Genomic DNA, 16,419 nt, shown 5'->3' on the forward strand with positions numbered 1-16,419 from the left:
TGCTTATGGTTCAACCGGCATAGTATATCCGGTAGGTCTAACCAACTGATCTCCATATGCATATCTCGTAGGCTACAGTGGAAAAGGCAAGACTTGTAAGTTGTACGGTACTTGTAGTTATACTTATAGGTCGCCCTTACAAAGGACCTTGTTACCTCCACCACCAGAGGTGGATGGAGGTTGTGTTTTCACCACTGTCTGTCCGTTTGTGAACAAAATATCCCAAAAGGTTGTGGACGGATTCGGATGAAATTTGGCAGAGATGATTTGGGTGAAGATCCGGATTCGGATCCGGCTACTAGAATTTTTTAGGTGATTCTTCACCTTTGGGAGATAGGGCCAAAAACGATACATAGCAGGATATCTGTAAGGTATCTCGACAGACTACGACAGACTAAAACAGGCAATATTTGCACCATCATACATGACAATATCTCAAAATGTTGTGGATGGATTTGGACAAAACTTGGTGGAGTTGTTGGGTGTCTGACAAGGACGATTCGATTCGATTTTGGTGAACATCGAAATATGGATTCGGATATGAGAATTATTTAAAAATTTAAGTGATTCTTCACCATTGGGAGATGGGGCCAAAACGATACATTGCAGGTTATCTCAAAAAGTTGTGGATGGATTTGGACGAAACTTGGTGGAAAGGTTTTGTGCGTGATGAGGAAGAATCGATTCAATGTTGGTGAAGATACGGATCCGGATCCGGCTAGTAAAAAATTTTAAGTGATTCTTCACCATTGAGTCATATGGCCAAAAACGAGGAGTAGATACGGGTATGAAAGACTGGACCTATGGTGATTCCTGTGATTGATTTTGATTAAATGTGATTCTGTATTGTGATTTTCTGGTCTACTCTGAGATCCAAAACGTAAACTGTTCACCAGGCGGAGATATGCTCTCTACTTAGTGCCGTTCTCGTTGTATAAAGAGGTGTTCGAAATCTTCGGGAAACTTACATCGCTCGCAGAAGCCCGCAGGGTGACACCTTATCCTGTGTAAATAGCCTGTATAAAGGATTACTTGGTCTCTTCGAGAAAACAGAGGATTCAACAAAGAGTGGACCTTAAAGGAGCGAATATCCCCTTGGTGGAGGTCTCCCACTGAAATTGCCATTTTTTTCAATCTCATCCATAATTACATAAAAAGTTCCGACGGTCGCAGAGGGTTTTGGGTTTCAAAATCTGACATGAGAGCTTGACCGCAGGCCTCATTGCCTCCAATGCCCACATGGTCAGAAATTGAGCACAGGTCAAGGACCAAGCCCTTCCAATTGGTGATATTAATTCGATCTATGACCGATGTATTGGTCATGTGTTGAGGAAGGATGAAAGTGACTGGTTGAGAAGAGTGATGGAAATGAATGTAGAAGGAAGTAGAGGACGGGGAAGACCGAGAAAGACTTGGCTAAAGATGGTGGAAGAAGAAATGCGGGCAAGGGGTTTAACAAGGGGAGATGCAGAAAATAGGGCAAATTGGAGAAGATTGTCATGGGGACCGCAAGGCTAACCCCCGCTCTAGCAGGGAAAATGGCCTTAAAATGCATGTTGTTGTTGTTGTTGTTGTTGTTGTTGTTGTTGTTATTCGATGTATGACCTCAAGAACCAGGTTGTACCTGCATCCAGACTGTAAGGACTCCAATGCCTCAGCGGATTGGAAAAGATGACTGCGCTGAGGGGTTAAAGTCAATTATCCACTCCAGATCAAACCAAAACTGACAAAGACCTGAGCCAAGAATACCGAATGGCCATCAAACAGACTTTATCAACCTGACATCTGGAATGCAAATAGTAGCAGTTGTTCTCACCAGTGAGGATTCTTTTCAACCATCTGAAGGATTGACCCCAAACCATGTTGATATATATTCGACTGCCTGGTTACATGATGTCACAACTGGGTTGTCCCTATCAGTTTTACCCCATATAGGTAGGTGGATACGATAGGCTTCTTGAGTCTAAGGGGGCCAAATTGCCACTTTATTTGCGGGATTTACAGGTAAAGAATCCAAATCCATTTATTTGAGCGTCCTCGTACATGCTAGTCCGGAAGGAGATGAATCAGAGTTTCTGTCGAGCTTTTGGTATTCACATGTGTCTGAAAACAGGCTAACCCCCACTCTAGCAGGGAAAATGGCCCTAAAATGCCTGTTGTGTTGTTGTTGTATGTGTCTGAAAACAAAGCTTTAACAGGATGGTTATCCCCGGAGGAAATTAGCTTAGCCCAATATTTAAAACTGGAAATTTCCCAGCGGAGAGGCAAGGGAATCTTACCAGCTTCCACAAGGGCAGACACAAGAAGAGTGCTTTTAAACCCACCCTCTCCTCCCCATACATTCATACAGAGTCCTTTGGACTGAATGGCTTCCAGTTTTTTGTGGTTGGTTTTGGACATACCCCCAAAGGCCTTGCTGCCATAGACATATTGAGAGCAGATAATGGCTTTGCATCGGAGTATGAGACTTTCTTGATGAGCTCCCCAAGTCGTACCAGATTTGATACGTATGATATTGATGCGGATTGTTGCGTATGATATTTTTAGCTCTTTCACGAGCCTCGATCTTGTATTAAAAAAAATAAAAAAATAAAAAATCTCTCGAGCCCGTCGACGTACAGAGGGGGGTTAAACCCTTTTCCCCCTTCGAGCTTCGAGTCCACGAGGCCGAGTCGCCACTCCCGTAGCGAGTGTGCGGAAGGGTATCTGGTATACGTACCTTCGATACACACGCCGCCACGAGAACGGGGACTGGACCTCACACGGGTCACGCTAATCTAATACGCCGAGCGGTTCGCATGTCATGTGACCCGTGCCGTTAATTCCTATTGAACCCGATTTGAGCGGTTTTATTCGTGCGATGCTAGGCCAATGGTGTGAAATTATGTGCACGGTCAAATGGAAGGAAGAACACAGGTTTATTTACAATTACACAGTGATCAGGGTAAAGAGAAGAGACACAGGGCAGATACTTAGTCAATCTTACTTAATCCCCGGACAAGGGCCCACTCACTCACGCATGGAAAAGGAGGAAGGAAAAGTATGCACTCCAAACGCGTCCTGGCGCCGTTCGCTCCGGACAGCTCGCCGGGCGTGGCCCTCGAAGTGTTCGCGGCACTGTAGTGAAATCGTATTCGTACTGAACCCGGGGTGATGCTCGCTGCTCGTTGACACCGCTAGGGGCGTGACTATAAGACCCGCTGCTGCGGACGGTGCTCTGAGACTTCTCCTGTGACACGTTACATGTGGTAGACTCTGTTGAAGAATTTGTAGCTGTGAGACTCACAGGACTCCAATGACCGGACACAGGTTTACAAAAGGTCTGGTTTATTATTCACTTCATTCCATTTACCAAATAATACCGCATTATTCAATGGCTGAGATTAACTCTTTTCGCATGGTCCTTCTCGTTCGGCTGATGTTCCTCCGACACTCCCGTTGGTCAGAGCTCCTCGCAGCAAGTACTCCCGACTTCCACGTTTGCTCCCGTTATATGGACAAACTGGATTTTAATCCCCTCTCCGCTGGTGCCCCGAGGTCATGCATGTACCAAGTCCTGGTATCAGCTCGCTCCCCTCCTGTTGTGAGTTCCGTTTACCAAACGATAGGGGGGTGCTTCAGCCAGGGGCTGTGACCAGGTGGACAAAAGATTATCATGTTCGGGCGCATTCCTGACTCATTTACAAACTCGTCTTTCACAGAGTTTGCATGTAAAATATATCTGCTTTGTTACCAGGTTAATTAATAAGTTACCAGTGCCAATTAATAAGTTACGCTGAGTTACACTTCCACAATTCCCTCATCTTTTTGTTTTTTGTTTATATTAACCATTAATCTAAACATCAATATAAGTAAACAATCAATCACTACAAGTAAACATCATTACAAGTATAAGTAAATAATCAATCACTACAAGTAAACATCATTACAAGTATAAGTAAATAATCAATCACTTTGGTAATCAAATTCCCTTGGGCATACACCGTCATCCTGCAAGAATCACAAAACATTTCGTTGGTCATTGACTCCTTCCATATCGTTCAATCTATTGCATTTGCATCACAAATATATTTTCAAAACAACACTTCACCATCACCAAGATACAACAATTTCACTTCATTTTCAAGTTTTGTAAAGCATCTGCACCATCTGGTAAAAAACGTTTGCCTCCACACAAATGTTGACTTTGTTTGAAAGGAAGGGCTGATCACTTGTGTTTGAATCCTGGTATGAAACATTTTCTCCTAATGTCTTCATAGCTCCTGCACTACTTCGTGTAGGATTTCGCTGTTGTGGTAACATTGCGGAGTCATAGACTGACCCTGCTCTCCTTGTAGCATTCTTGCCACTTTTTGCTGTAAACCATAGTAATTCCTGAACACGGCCTTCACCCAGTTGTAGTCGACTTGCCTCCACCCTCATTGTGAGTGGGCAGCAAGTATTGGTGTGACGTTGATTGGCCAGCAAGATGTGGAACAGGGATGCCGGATGCATCCACAATGATGTTGGGACCATGGTGTTCAGGTCATTCATGGTCCTTACCAGGAGCAACCAGCAGAATCGTGCACAGCTGTTGTGACAAGGGCACAGCCGTTTTTTGCAGCTCCATGCTGGTTCCCTGGACGTTGGTGAAGTAATAACATATGTCCCCGCATTTCACAGAGGTTGCAGGTAAAATGTCGTTGTCCTGCAACTTCTGATGTGGTGAATGTTCGAAGCCTTCGAACAAGAGTAAGTGATCGCCTTTCTTTCATATGTTGCAGTGTGATCCAGGCAAATGGTCACATAAATTTCCTTGGTGAAGGTAAGCATTCATCTCCAAGTTACACGGGAGAATGTCTTCATCATTCTTTGAGAAAGAGGGTGTATGCCACGATTAACTTCATTTTTTAGCCACAAATTTTCTTTCTCGAACTTCTTCCCAATTCCGTTAGCAATCCCTCCAAAATGTGATCTCATCTTATCCTTATGCTCAGTCACATCTGAATCTGCTTTCCGCACACACTGAATCAGATAGGGTGCATCTTACCATGAAATCAGCATAATCATGTATATCTTCCGACAGTTTCACATTCAACAATTTGTTGTTTTTCCTTAACACAAAAAGTTATATTCATTTATATGCGTCACACAAATAATATTCAATCAGGTATGTATTTTATTACTAAACTAAGAATAGCATTGTATATGATTACAATCACAAACGGGAATACCTAATTCCCAACAACAATTTTTTTTTCAAACCAACAAATTAAGCATAATGTATTATTACCATAATTCCTCTCCACTTTTTCTTTTCCCTCTTTTTTCTAACAGTGTGTCACTCGTGGTGATATGAGTTCACTGATATTGTAATTGACACAACTCATAACATTGTCGTTATGCCATTATCTTAATTCTACTGTTTCATTTGCAACATCACTTAATTTAATCTTTTAATCTCAGTATTTATGTCGCCATAAAAGTCTTCCTTTTCTGGTTCCACATTTCTTTCCTCATTTGTCACTTCATGCGTTATCATCGTGTTGTTGGTTACCTTATTCAAACACACCGTCACTAAGGCTTTCAAGCAAGCCACCACTAAAACAATTGCCAATATAACTACTAAACCAACAAACAAGTCTGCTACTCCTTGTATATATTCATACCTATGACATAGTTATATGTCGATGACATTTAACATTATATACCAAACTAACAAGCTTCCTAAAAGGTAAATAAAGAAAATCCCTTAATATGTAACATAATCAGATTATTTGTCTTACCCTGATCCCCCTTTTTCCCGGGGTTGAACTCAATCCCCTGATCATGAGTGTAGTTGTGATACATTTTTCACTCATGTTGTATTAATATCAGTAGGTAATTGTATGTCATGTAGGCAAATAAATGTCACTATCCCAAGTAGGAATACATGTTGAAAATGTAATGTTTATCAATGCAAGGGGTGTTAAAATGTATTTCAAATGACTGTAAATCACGACTATCATTTATCTGCCACTGAATGTTCTGCTGGGCTGCTAGGTGCAGCCTCATTTTCTGTGGGATCGTCCATCTTAGCCCCATGTGCTTGCTTGCAATGAGGGGCATGAATCCAACTTTCTATTTTGGGTCCATATTTTTTCTATTCTTATCAATCTCCTATGGTTTATCATTTCGTTCCAAGATACCGCAACCAAAGGTTTTAACCAAAGCTCTACCAAACTATTTCCAATTTGAACAAAAAATGCCAGTGAAACAATGATTCGAAGAATTAACTTCAAGGGGTCAATAAATTTATTCTATAGCCAGATCTAATTTTCCCATCCAATAGTTTGCCTTGCCACATGTCATATTATAACACCTTAATAAACCTTCGAAAAATGTTTCCCATCTCAACAAATTTCCTTTTTTTTTTTTCTTTTTTTTTTCAAATAGCCATGTGTAACTTACGTATTTAACTACAATTTCCTCTCAATTTGTTTGGCCTAACTGGCCGCAAAAGTGGCTGCCAGCATGCAGTACCGTTTTTTATCTACCAAGGAAGTGTTCCACATAAGATCTCTACCAAAATGTTGTTTGTAAAAAACAAATCTGGGATTTCTGATTACATGGATGCACACTCTCAGGACATTTTCAGGCTGCTGTTAACAATCCACTACGATAACTTAATTCCTTTACCCACAATCAAATAATTAGTACAAATTGAGGATATTATCCCTATCACATTCATTTATAGATTCATTATGTTGGATCTAAATTTTCTCCCACTGCTGCAAGGAAGAACAATAGCTCTAATAAGTCTTTGTAATATCTCACTTCATTTACCCAGCATCGAAGAATTTATTTACTATCCATTCCCATCTGTTAACCAGTGACTTTGTTTGAACTCCAAAACTTAATTTGATGAATCCCATGTGTATGGTACCACTTATTGAAACCCCTACTTTTGTAGAAAATATCCAAGTAAGTGTTTTTTACACCCCCTTAACTGTTGCTCATCCATTTCTATGCACCCAGTGAGTACTACTGACACCAGTATGCCAATATAGGTGTGCGAGATTAACAAATATGTTGCAGGTACACGTAACAGCGCGTTCTGGGTATAAATAACGTAACAGTGCGTTCATGTCTGCCCCTTGGTTTAAGATGCACAATGCATTCCGTTTTAAAACTCACAATTGTTCAAATCAGCAAGATTTTCTTTACTATTTTCCCATATCATCTATGCCTAATACACATCCATACATGCAGCACAATTTATATGCTGATAAAATTCAAGTTTATATATATATATATAAATCCATGAGCAGAGTATTCTGGGAAGTCAGTGTAAGACCTCTCCCAAATTTGGATAATTTTGTACTCCCTCATTTCTTTTTATGAAGCTCATATCCATAAATAGCTATTATTCTCATATAAATTCTATCAAAAATGGAATCCCCAAATTACTCACAATTTTACTATTTAATTAATGGCTGCTCATAACCCAGCACATCAAATCTTTATATTCCATCTCCCTTGACAAACGAGATAATGTTCATAATCAAATTTTATTTCTATTTTATTTTACGGATTCTCTGCATATTCAATCCCATCCACATAAAACTATCCATTTCCAGACAGGCACACTGTCGGTGTCAACAATCTTGTAAGATTGATACACAAAACAATAAAAAAACACTAACATTGACACACAAAAAATACACACACACATGCATTATGCGTATTTGTTTGCGTTGGAACTATTATTTACAGATCAAGATGGGTGTCAATTTTATTTCAATTTCATAAAATTTGTCCTTCAATTTTTTATAAATGCTAATACACAAATGGACCAAAAAGTTTATTCTTAGAAAACCCCTATGATGTCACATTGAAATTACCCTTTCAGTTCCCACAATAATTTATCCAAATTTGACTACACACCCATTTACATGTCAGTCGACCACTGACTTATCAATCGTGTGGAACAATAGTCCGAAATTCCCACCTGATCATCATGTGACCCTTGTCCCTTGGTTTAAAATTTGCAAAGCAATTGTTCCAACTTTGTAAATTTAAAATTGTGTGCCCAACATAAAAGATCCAATTTCGGCATTTGATCAATTAATTATCATTTTGCTTCCAAGCAAAAGAAAAAATGAATAATTCTTGCTCCGAAAACTTTTCAGACCCAAGAATCATCGACAGTTATTCATGTTTGTCCAGTAATCTAATTTGTTGAGGCCAATCGTCATTTGGGATTTGTCGCAATGAAGGCCTAATCATTGTCTGAGGTATCGGTCAGCACTGGTACCCTTGATCTTGGTTTCTTTGTCCTTGGTTTCTTTGTCCTTGGTTTCTTTGTTGAAATTGTCTTCTGCTCAGATATGGGCATCTCCTTATCCAGTGTCCCATCTCTCCACAGTTGAAGCACCGGCTTCTGTCGTTACCTGCTCTGTCCACCTGTGCATTTGTATTGCTGGGCTGCATCTCTACATCCCTGAGTTGCCACTGCAATCTCTCGTTGTCTCCTGAAACACGAAAAAATTCTCTGTACCGTCCTTTTTGGGGAGACAACTGGAAATCAGATGGGACAACCGTCACTTTCATTCCTAATTTCGAGGGCAGTTGTGCATTTGTCTCCTCCACTGTATCCTGTATCCTTTTTATTTTAAGTTCTAGATCCGTTATCCGTTCTTGCTGTTCCCGTTGTCTGGATTCACCATCCCAAAGATGGAATGCAAGCCAGTCTACCGTTAGATTCTGTCTCTTCCTGGCTTTCAATCTTTGTTCCAATCTTTCCAATCGACTTCGCTCAAATGTACCATCTCTTGGAAACTCCTCATCATGTCCCTTTGTCCACAAATACCAATTCTCGACCTGTTTTATAGCTTCTGCACCATAACGGTCGTACATATGATGTGTACAAGTACCTTTTTTGTGGAATCTCTGGTTGTCCTTGTGTATTCTTGCAGGCTCCATTTCCCATTCTGCCTTTTATCAAAGTAGCGTTGGATGTGTTGTAGTTTGTTCCTCTAAAGCTTCACTCGTACCTCCAGGAAGGGTCTCTCCACCTGTTCACACGGTGATTTCCAGAGAATCTCCCTCAGCCGTGGCTTTTGCACAATCCAATCTCACAGATCAGTATTTGCAGATGAGCCAGAGGGTCAGTATGAAATGGGTGAATCCTCAGGTGTCCGCTCTGTTGACGGGGAAATCACACAATGGTAACCGCACATATATATCTGTATATAAACTCACCACCTTGCTCAATTTTCCCAGGTTGTCTCCACATTGATAATATCTCGCAAAGATATCAAAGCTTCTTTCTTGAGACCGCATTTTCATCAATCAAACAATCAATATATTCAATTCAATTTATTCAGTTCAATTTATTCAGTTAAATTTATTCAATTAAATTCAATCAATTAGATTCAATCAATCATTCAATTTCAATTAATTCATCAATATTCATCAATAAATCAAATTAATCATTTTGGATGTCTCCTTGCATAAGCCCTTTCCCCAATGATGTCAGGACAGGTCCATCCATTGACTGAGATCGAATTTCATCGGTCGTCACCTCGGGTTCGTACCTCATGTCAATTGATGAATCACCGTCCTGTCCTAGGGTCATATCTGACATATTTCCCCATTTTGCCTGGTCTCCACAAATTTTCTTTGCAACCACTAAAGGCAACTCATCCTTCATTCGTGAGACAGCCAAAATGGATGGCAGATATTAAAGTTCATTGGGAAAAATATCTCATCATTTTTCTTTTAATAGTATCCAAAATCTCTTGGCAATATAAATTTCGTAAAACTCCTGAAATAAGACTGTAAAATTCCTTCAATCATGCTAAATTTTGAAACTCCATCGCTTGTAATACCCAATTTATCCCATAGGGCTTGAAAGTTCTTTCCCAAGTTCATGCAGCATTCTGCATTTGAACCCTATGATATCATTCATAATAATCATCATGATTTTATAGTCATGGTCCTATCATAATCATCTATTTAAACGAACATTTCCTTTATCACCACAGCTATGTGGTATAATCAACAATAGAATAAAACTGTACATAGCAACAGGCTACCTCATGGCCACTTAGTATACCTATTGACAATAAGTCATAACAATATCGAATAATCATTGAACAATTCAAAAATCGCTTCCCCTGCTCCAGCCGCAGCATCCGTGATATTTGTTTGCTCATTCACTATTCCTGATTCGTCATCAAGGATCTCCATCATCACACAGCGTACTTAATTCCGCATTCTAATGAGAATTCAACAGGAATTTACGACTCAAAGGAAAAAGAACGAGCAGACCTTTTGCAGGATGATCGTTACAAAAATCGTTACATATATTAAAGTATTTATGATGTCGACAAATCATATCTTAATTCTTACAAGATTTTGGTTCTTTGAATAAATCACAGCACCGGGAGAACCAGCTCCAAAAAATGGATCTTTGTGTTTATTCAGCACCCTGGTAATTGGCTCTTTGTGTACTAATTACACAGCACCCAGGCCCCGCTCATATGGATCTTTGTGCAGCGCTACACAGCACCTGAGCAAAAGGGGTTTCATCTACATTTTCCCTATTCGGTGTACCATCCGTGATATTTGTTTGCTCATTCACTATTCCTGATTCGTCATCAAGGATCTCCATCATCACACAGCGTACTTAATTCCGCATTTTAATGAGAGTTCAACAGGAATTTACGACTCAAAGGAAAAAGAACGAGCAGACCTTTTGCAGGATGATAACTGGAATTAGTCGTGAAAATATATCCAAAATACACAAAAATACACACCCACACAAATAAACAACATTTATTCCGTTTAACAGAACAAACATTTCCTCTATCATGACATGCATGTCTTCAAAATTATATGACCAAGAGAAAAAGTAAAACTAATTAAAACTGCGGGCAGTGATAATCCGGGGACCATACCGCTCCATCCTGATTGGACGAGTGCGTGCTAGAGTCGTTAACACCGACAGTCCAGATCCGAGTGTTCAAAATTTCAACTCAATCGATCGAAAAATGAACGCAGGGATGCATTTTAAAGGTGCAGTGGCACTAACTGAGTTGCCACGAATATGGCCACGAAATTGCCAATATGGCCATCACAAAATATTTTCCTTAATCAATTGGCTCTTAGCATAACCAATCTGTAAGTATTTCATCCGAAGATGTATTTCTGAGGACTTTAAATTAAATAAGTCATTTATAAATCAACGGGTTAATTTATTAAATGATTAATCAATAAATCAATATTTTCCTTGACAGCCACATCACTTGGTCAGTGTCATGTCCAAATATCAGCTTCCTTACTCGACAGGTGCCTGAGTTAATGTAATGTAATTACTGTAATAAGATTACTGCAATTACTGTAATGATTACTGTAATTACTGTAATTACCGAAACTGCAATTACTGTAATTACCTCAGGTAATTAGCATCAGCAAAACACAACATTTGAATGTTCCCAAAACGTTGGAGCAAAACGTTGCAACAACGAAAGTGAAACGTTGTAGCGACGTTGTGGAAACGTTTTACAACAACATTATTTCAATGTTGCAGGAAAGTAATGTGAAAAACGTTCCCAAAAATGTTCTCTCTTTTTCTGTCTCTCTTTCTGTCTGTCTGTGTCTCTCTCTCACTTTCTGTCTCTCTCTGTCTATCTCTCTCTGTCTGTCTGTCTGTCTGTCTCTCTCTATGTGTCTGACTATCATCTTTATCTCTGTTTGTCTCTATGTCTCTCTCTCTTTCTCTCTCTGTCTATCTCTCTCTGTCTGTCTCTCTTTCTCACTTTCTGTCTCACTCTGTCTATCTCTCTCTGTCTGTCTCTCTCTATGTGTCTGACTATCATCTTTATCTCTGTTTGTCTCTATGTCTCTCTTTCTTTCTTTTCTCTCTCTCTCTCTCTCTCTGTCTGTCTGTCTGTCTCTCTTTCTGTCTCTCTCTGTGTTTCTCTCTCTGTCTGTCTGTCTGTCTCTCTCTATGTGTCTGACTATCATCTTTATCTCTGTTTGTCTCTATGTCTCTCTCTCTTTCTTTTCTGTCTCTCTCTCTCTGTCTGTCTCTCTTTCTCCCTTTGTCTCACTCTGTCTATCTCTCTCTGTCTGTCTGTCTGTCTCTCTCTATGTGTCTGACTATCATCTTTATCTCTGTTTGTCTCTATGTCTCTTTCTCTTTCTTTTCTGTCTCTCTCTCTCTGTCTGTCTCTCTTTCTCACTTTGTCTCACTCTGTCTATCTCTCTCTGTCTGTCTGTCTCTCTCTATGTGTCTGACTATCATCTTTATCTCTGTTTGTCTCTATGTCTCTCTCTCTTTCTTTTCTGTCTCTCTCTCTCTGTCTGTCTGTCTCTCTCTATGTGTCTGACTATCATCTTTATCTCTGTTTGTCTCTATGTCTCTCTCTCTTTCTTTTCTGTCTCTCTCTCTCTGTCTGTCTGTCTGTCTCTCTCTATGTGTCTGACTATCATATTTATCTCTGTTTGTCTCTATGTCTCTCTTTCTCTCTTTTCTCTCTCTCTCTCTCTGTCTGTCTGTCTGTCTCTCTCTATGTGTCTGACTATCATCTTTATCTCTGTTTGTCTCTATGTCTCTCTCTCTTTCTTTTCTGTCTCTCTCTCTCTGTCTGTCTGTCTGTCTCTCTCTATGTGTCTGACTATCATCTTTATCTCTGTTTGTCTCTATGTCTCTCTCTCTTTCTTTTCTGTCTCTCTCTCTCTGTCTGTCTGTCTGTCTCTCTCTATGTGTCTGACTATCATATTTATCTCTGTTTGTCTCTATGTCTCTCTTTCTCTCTTTTCTCTCTCTCTCTCTCTGTCTGTCTGTCTGTCTCTCTTTCTGTCTCTCTCTGTGTTTCTCTCTCTGTCTGTCTGTCTGTCTCTCTCTATGTTCTCTCTCTCTCTGTCTGTCTCTCTTTCTCACTTTCTGTCTCACTCTGTCTATCTCTCTCTGTCTGTCTCTCTCTATGTGTCTGACTATCATCTTTATCTCTGTTTGTCTCTATGTCTCTCTTTCTTTCTTTTCTCTCTCTCTCTCTCTGTCTGTCTGTCTGTCTCTCTTTCTGTCTCTCTCTGTGTTTCTCTCTCTGTCTGTCTGTCTGTCTCTCTCTATGTGTCTGACTATCATCTTTATCTCTGTTTGTCTCTATGTCTCTCTCTCTTTCTTTTCTGTCTCTCTCTCTCTGTCTGTCTGTCTGTCTCTCTCTATGTGTCTGACTATCATATTTATCTCTGTTTGTCTCTATGTCTCTCTTTCTCTCTTTTCTCTCTCTCTCTCTCTGTCTGTCTGTCTGTCTCTCTTTCTGTCTCTCTCTGTGTTTCTCTCTCTGTCTGTCTGTCTGTCTCTCTCTATGTTCTCTCTCTCTCTGTCTGTCTCTCTCTATCTGTTCCCAATTTATCCCATTAAAATCCCCTTAAAATCTTATTAAAATCCCATTAAAATCTTATTAAAATCCCATTAAATCTTATTAAAATCCCATTAAATCTCATATCTTGTCACCCTTTGCATTGTTGAAAGTAATTAATTCCGTAACTCAATATTACCTCTATTTATATATACTAGGGCGTGCCCGCACGTACGCGCTTGCCCGTACGTGCTTGCAAAAAAAAACACACGTGCAAGCAACAACAAAAACTTTGAAACCACGTGGCAGTAACGACCACAGAACCCCCCTCCTATTTACATGCAATGGTTTGGTCCATTCGCAAAGCCAAAGCGAACGGCTTGCGAGTACGGTGACCATACCTTGGGACCCACTTGTCCGATTAATTTCAAACCTTGACAAATTTTCCATTCCTTCCCTTCCTGATCTTTCGATGTAGGGCTGGGTTCTTTTTTTAGGATCATGTTGCATCGAGCATTATTTTCCAAAACAGTGTGAACATTAACCCACACCAAAACCTCTGACATCCCACCATTAACACCTATTGTAAGCGTGCCGAATCAGTAAGCATCACCCCTTCTATGAGCCTCGACCAGAGGGTGGTTGTTACTCACAAACACCATTTCCTGTAATTATCTCTCATAATCAGGATAAATTTGGAACAGCCCTTAAACTAACACCAAGCAGATCAATTTTTATATTTAGGTTAAGGTTTCACACAAACTGGTTAACTAAATAATACAGAATTATTATTATTATTATATCTCCGCCTTGGTGAACAGTTTATGTTTTGTATCCCACTGATAGGCCGGATCTGGATTCGGACCTGAACCAAAATCCAATCATTTCGTCGTGTCACCCATGCTATTTATCTGGCAAATTTCGTCAAAAAAAAACAACACAACAGCACTGGTTTTGTTTCACCCATGCTATTTATCTTCCTGCAAAACGCTTTGCTTCTCGCAAAACGTCCGCCAATGGGAAGTAAAGGGAGGGAAAAAAACGGGAGCAAGAGACAGGGTGCCGGAATGGACATGAGGGACAATGAGGGACAGTGAGGGAGTGTTGGTATGCAATTTTTTTTCCAATCGCCATCTTTCATAGTAATTCTGGACCGGCATTAGGTGGGATTGTCTGTCATGAATTTATTTGTTGATCGAACGAGTTTTAATTTGTCTAAATCCGACCAGTCGTTTCCAAAGATATAAGCCTTTTTGTCGCAATACCATATTGGAAATATATATATATATAAATATAATTCCCTTTCCCGGTTCCCTGTCGCTCGCCGAGCGCCGAGCAAGTCGAGTGCTTTGAACAAGTGCAAAAAAAAAGAAGTACTTTATACGTGTACGGGTGGGTAAACGAGTGTACCGGCCTTACACGTCCTGGAAGCAAACGGTCGCAAGGTGCACGCTTGCTCCGTTTGCTCGCAGGTCACAGTAAGACCCTTAATGACCAGCGCAAAAATACGTATTTACAGAAATCATTTAGAGAAAAAAAACACAAATAAATTGCTACAGTCGTTTAACACATTTCATCCTTGTATTTCCTATGGACAATCGCCAGTCCCACACACCAAATCCTCCATCTTCAGAATTCATATTTCATAATGGACAGATCCCCAAGAGGTCATGCTCACCTTGACCCTTGACGACGTCCACTCGAAATTCCAGCGGTGCCTCCAGATTGTTGAAGAATTTGTAGCTGTGAGACTCACAGGACTCCAATGACCGGACACAGGTTTACAAAAGGTCTGGTTTATTATTCACTTCATTCCATTTACCAAATAATACCGCATTATTCAATGGCTGAGATTAACTCTTTTCGCATGGTCCTTCTCGTTCGGCTGATGTTCCTCCGACACTCCCGTTGGTCAGAGCTCCTCGCAGCAAGTACTCCCGACTTCCACGTTTGCTCCCGTTATATGGACAAACTGGATTTTAATCCCCTCTCCGCTGGTGCCCCGAGGTCATGCATGTACCAAGTCCTGGTATCAGCTCGCTCCCCTCCTGTTGTGAGTTCCGTTTACCAAACGATAGGGGGGTGCTTCAGCCAGGGGCTGTGACCAGGTGGACAAAAGATTATCATGTTCGGGCGCATTCCTGACTCATTTACAAACTCGTCTTTCACAGAGTTTGCATGTAAAATATATCTGCTTTGTTACCAGGTTAATTAATAAGTTACCAGTGCCAATTAATAAGTTACGCTGAGTTACACTTCCACAACTCGCTAACGGTACGCCTGCATAGAATATCCAGCTTGCTTGCATTGAATGTTATGAATGGTCCCATGTGATGTCACATCGTATACTTATTGTATTTCCTACTTTACAGGATGATGTTATGATCTAAATGCAATTAAACCACCCGTTGGACTAAAGTTGCATGGACCTGATTGGTTTTCCACAACACTTAATTGCATTTAGATCTACCGACATGGCTGGCAACAAGACGCTGACGGTTGCCGTGTTCTGCGCCGACCCGCAAGCCCCGGATGGTGGCTTGCAACTGATGCGCTGGCTCAGAACATTGGAGAATCATTTTGACGGGCCTGAGACCGCGCCGACGGCTGCCGCGAAGCTCGCAACACTTCATTCAAAAATCGACTACCGGGTGTACAACTCCATCGCTCAATGCGCGACGTATGACCTCTCCATCGCGGAGCTCAAACGGCTGTACATAAAGGAAAAAAGCCCGGTGTATGCACGATATTTGCTGCAAACGCGACGTCAGCAACCCAACGAGGCGATGGACCACTACGCCCAGGAGCTCCGGCAGCTCTTGCTGGACAGCATCAGGGAGCCACGGACTCCCGCGCAGGCTCAGGATGATCTTCTTTTAGATGCCTTCATTGCAGGGGTCTCCTCCCAGGAACTAAGGCTCAAGCTCTTAGAGAAGACCGACCTGACCTTCGCTACGGCACTCGAGCAAGGGAAAGTATACACTGAAGCGCGGATGCAATCGAACACCTATGATCGCACGTGCCTCTTGCAGGGCACTACACTACACGCCCGGCCGGAGAGTGCTACCGCCGAGGACGCGGACCCGCT

General features: G+C 41.0%; 1 protein-coding gene and 1 long non-coding RNA gene across 3 annotated transcripts in view; one reads left to right on the top strand and one right to left on the bottom strand.

Annotated features, from left to right (window-relative positions):
* The window catches only part of FLOT2 (flotillin 2), a 125,128-nt gene that overhangs the window by 81,196 nt on the left and 27,513 nt on the right, over nt 1-16,419 (bottom strand). The window lies entirely within an intron of this gene.
* On the top strand, nt 35-15,749 carry LOC144892634 (uncharacterized). The gene is made up of 2 exons (XR_013623836.1): nt 35-95; nt 15,704-15,749. It is a non-coding gene; the product is annotated as an uncharacterized LOC144892634 (long non-coding RNA).

Source organism: Myxine glutinosa, chromosome 6 (genome assembly GCF_964187855.1).
Source record: "Myxine glutinosa chromosome 6, kmMyxGlut1.1, whole genome shotgun sequence".
NCBI lineage: Eukaryota > Metazoa > Chordata > Myxini > Myxiniformes > Myxinidae > Myxine > Myxine glutinosa.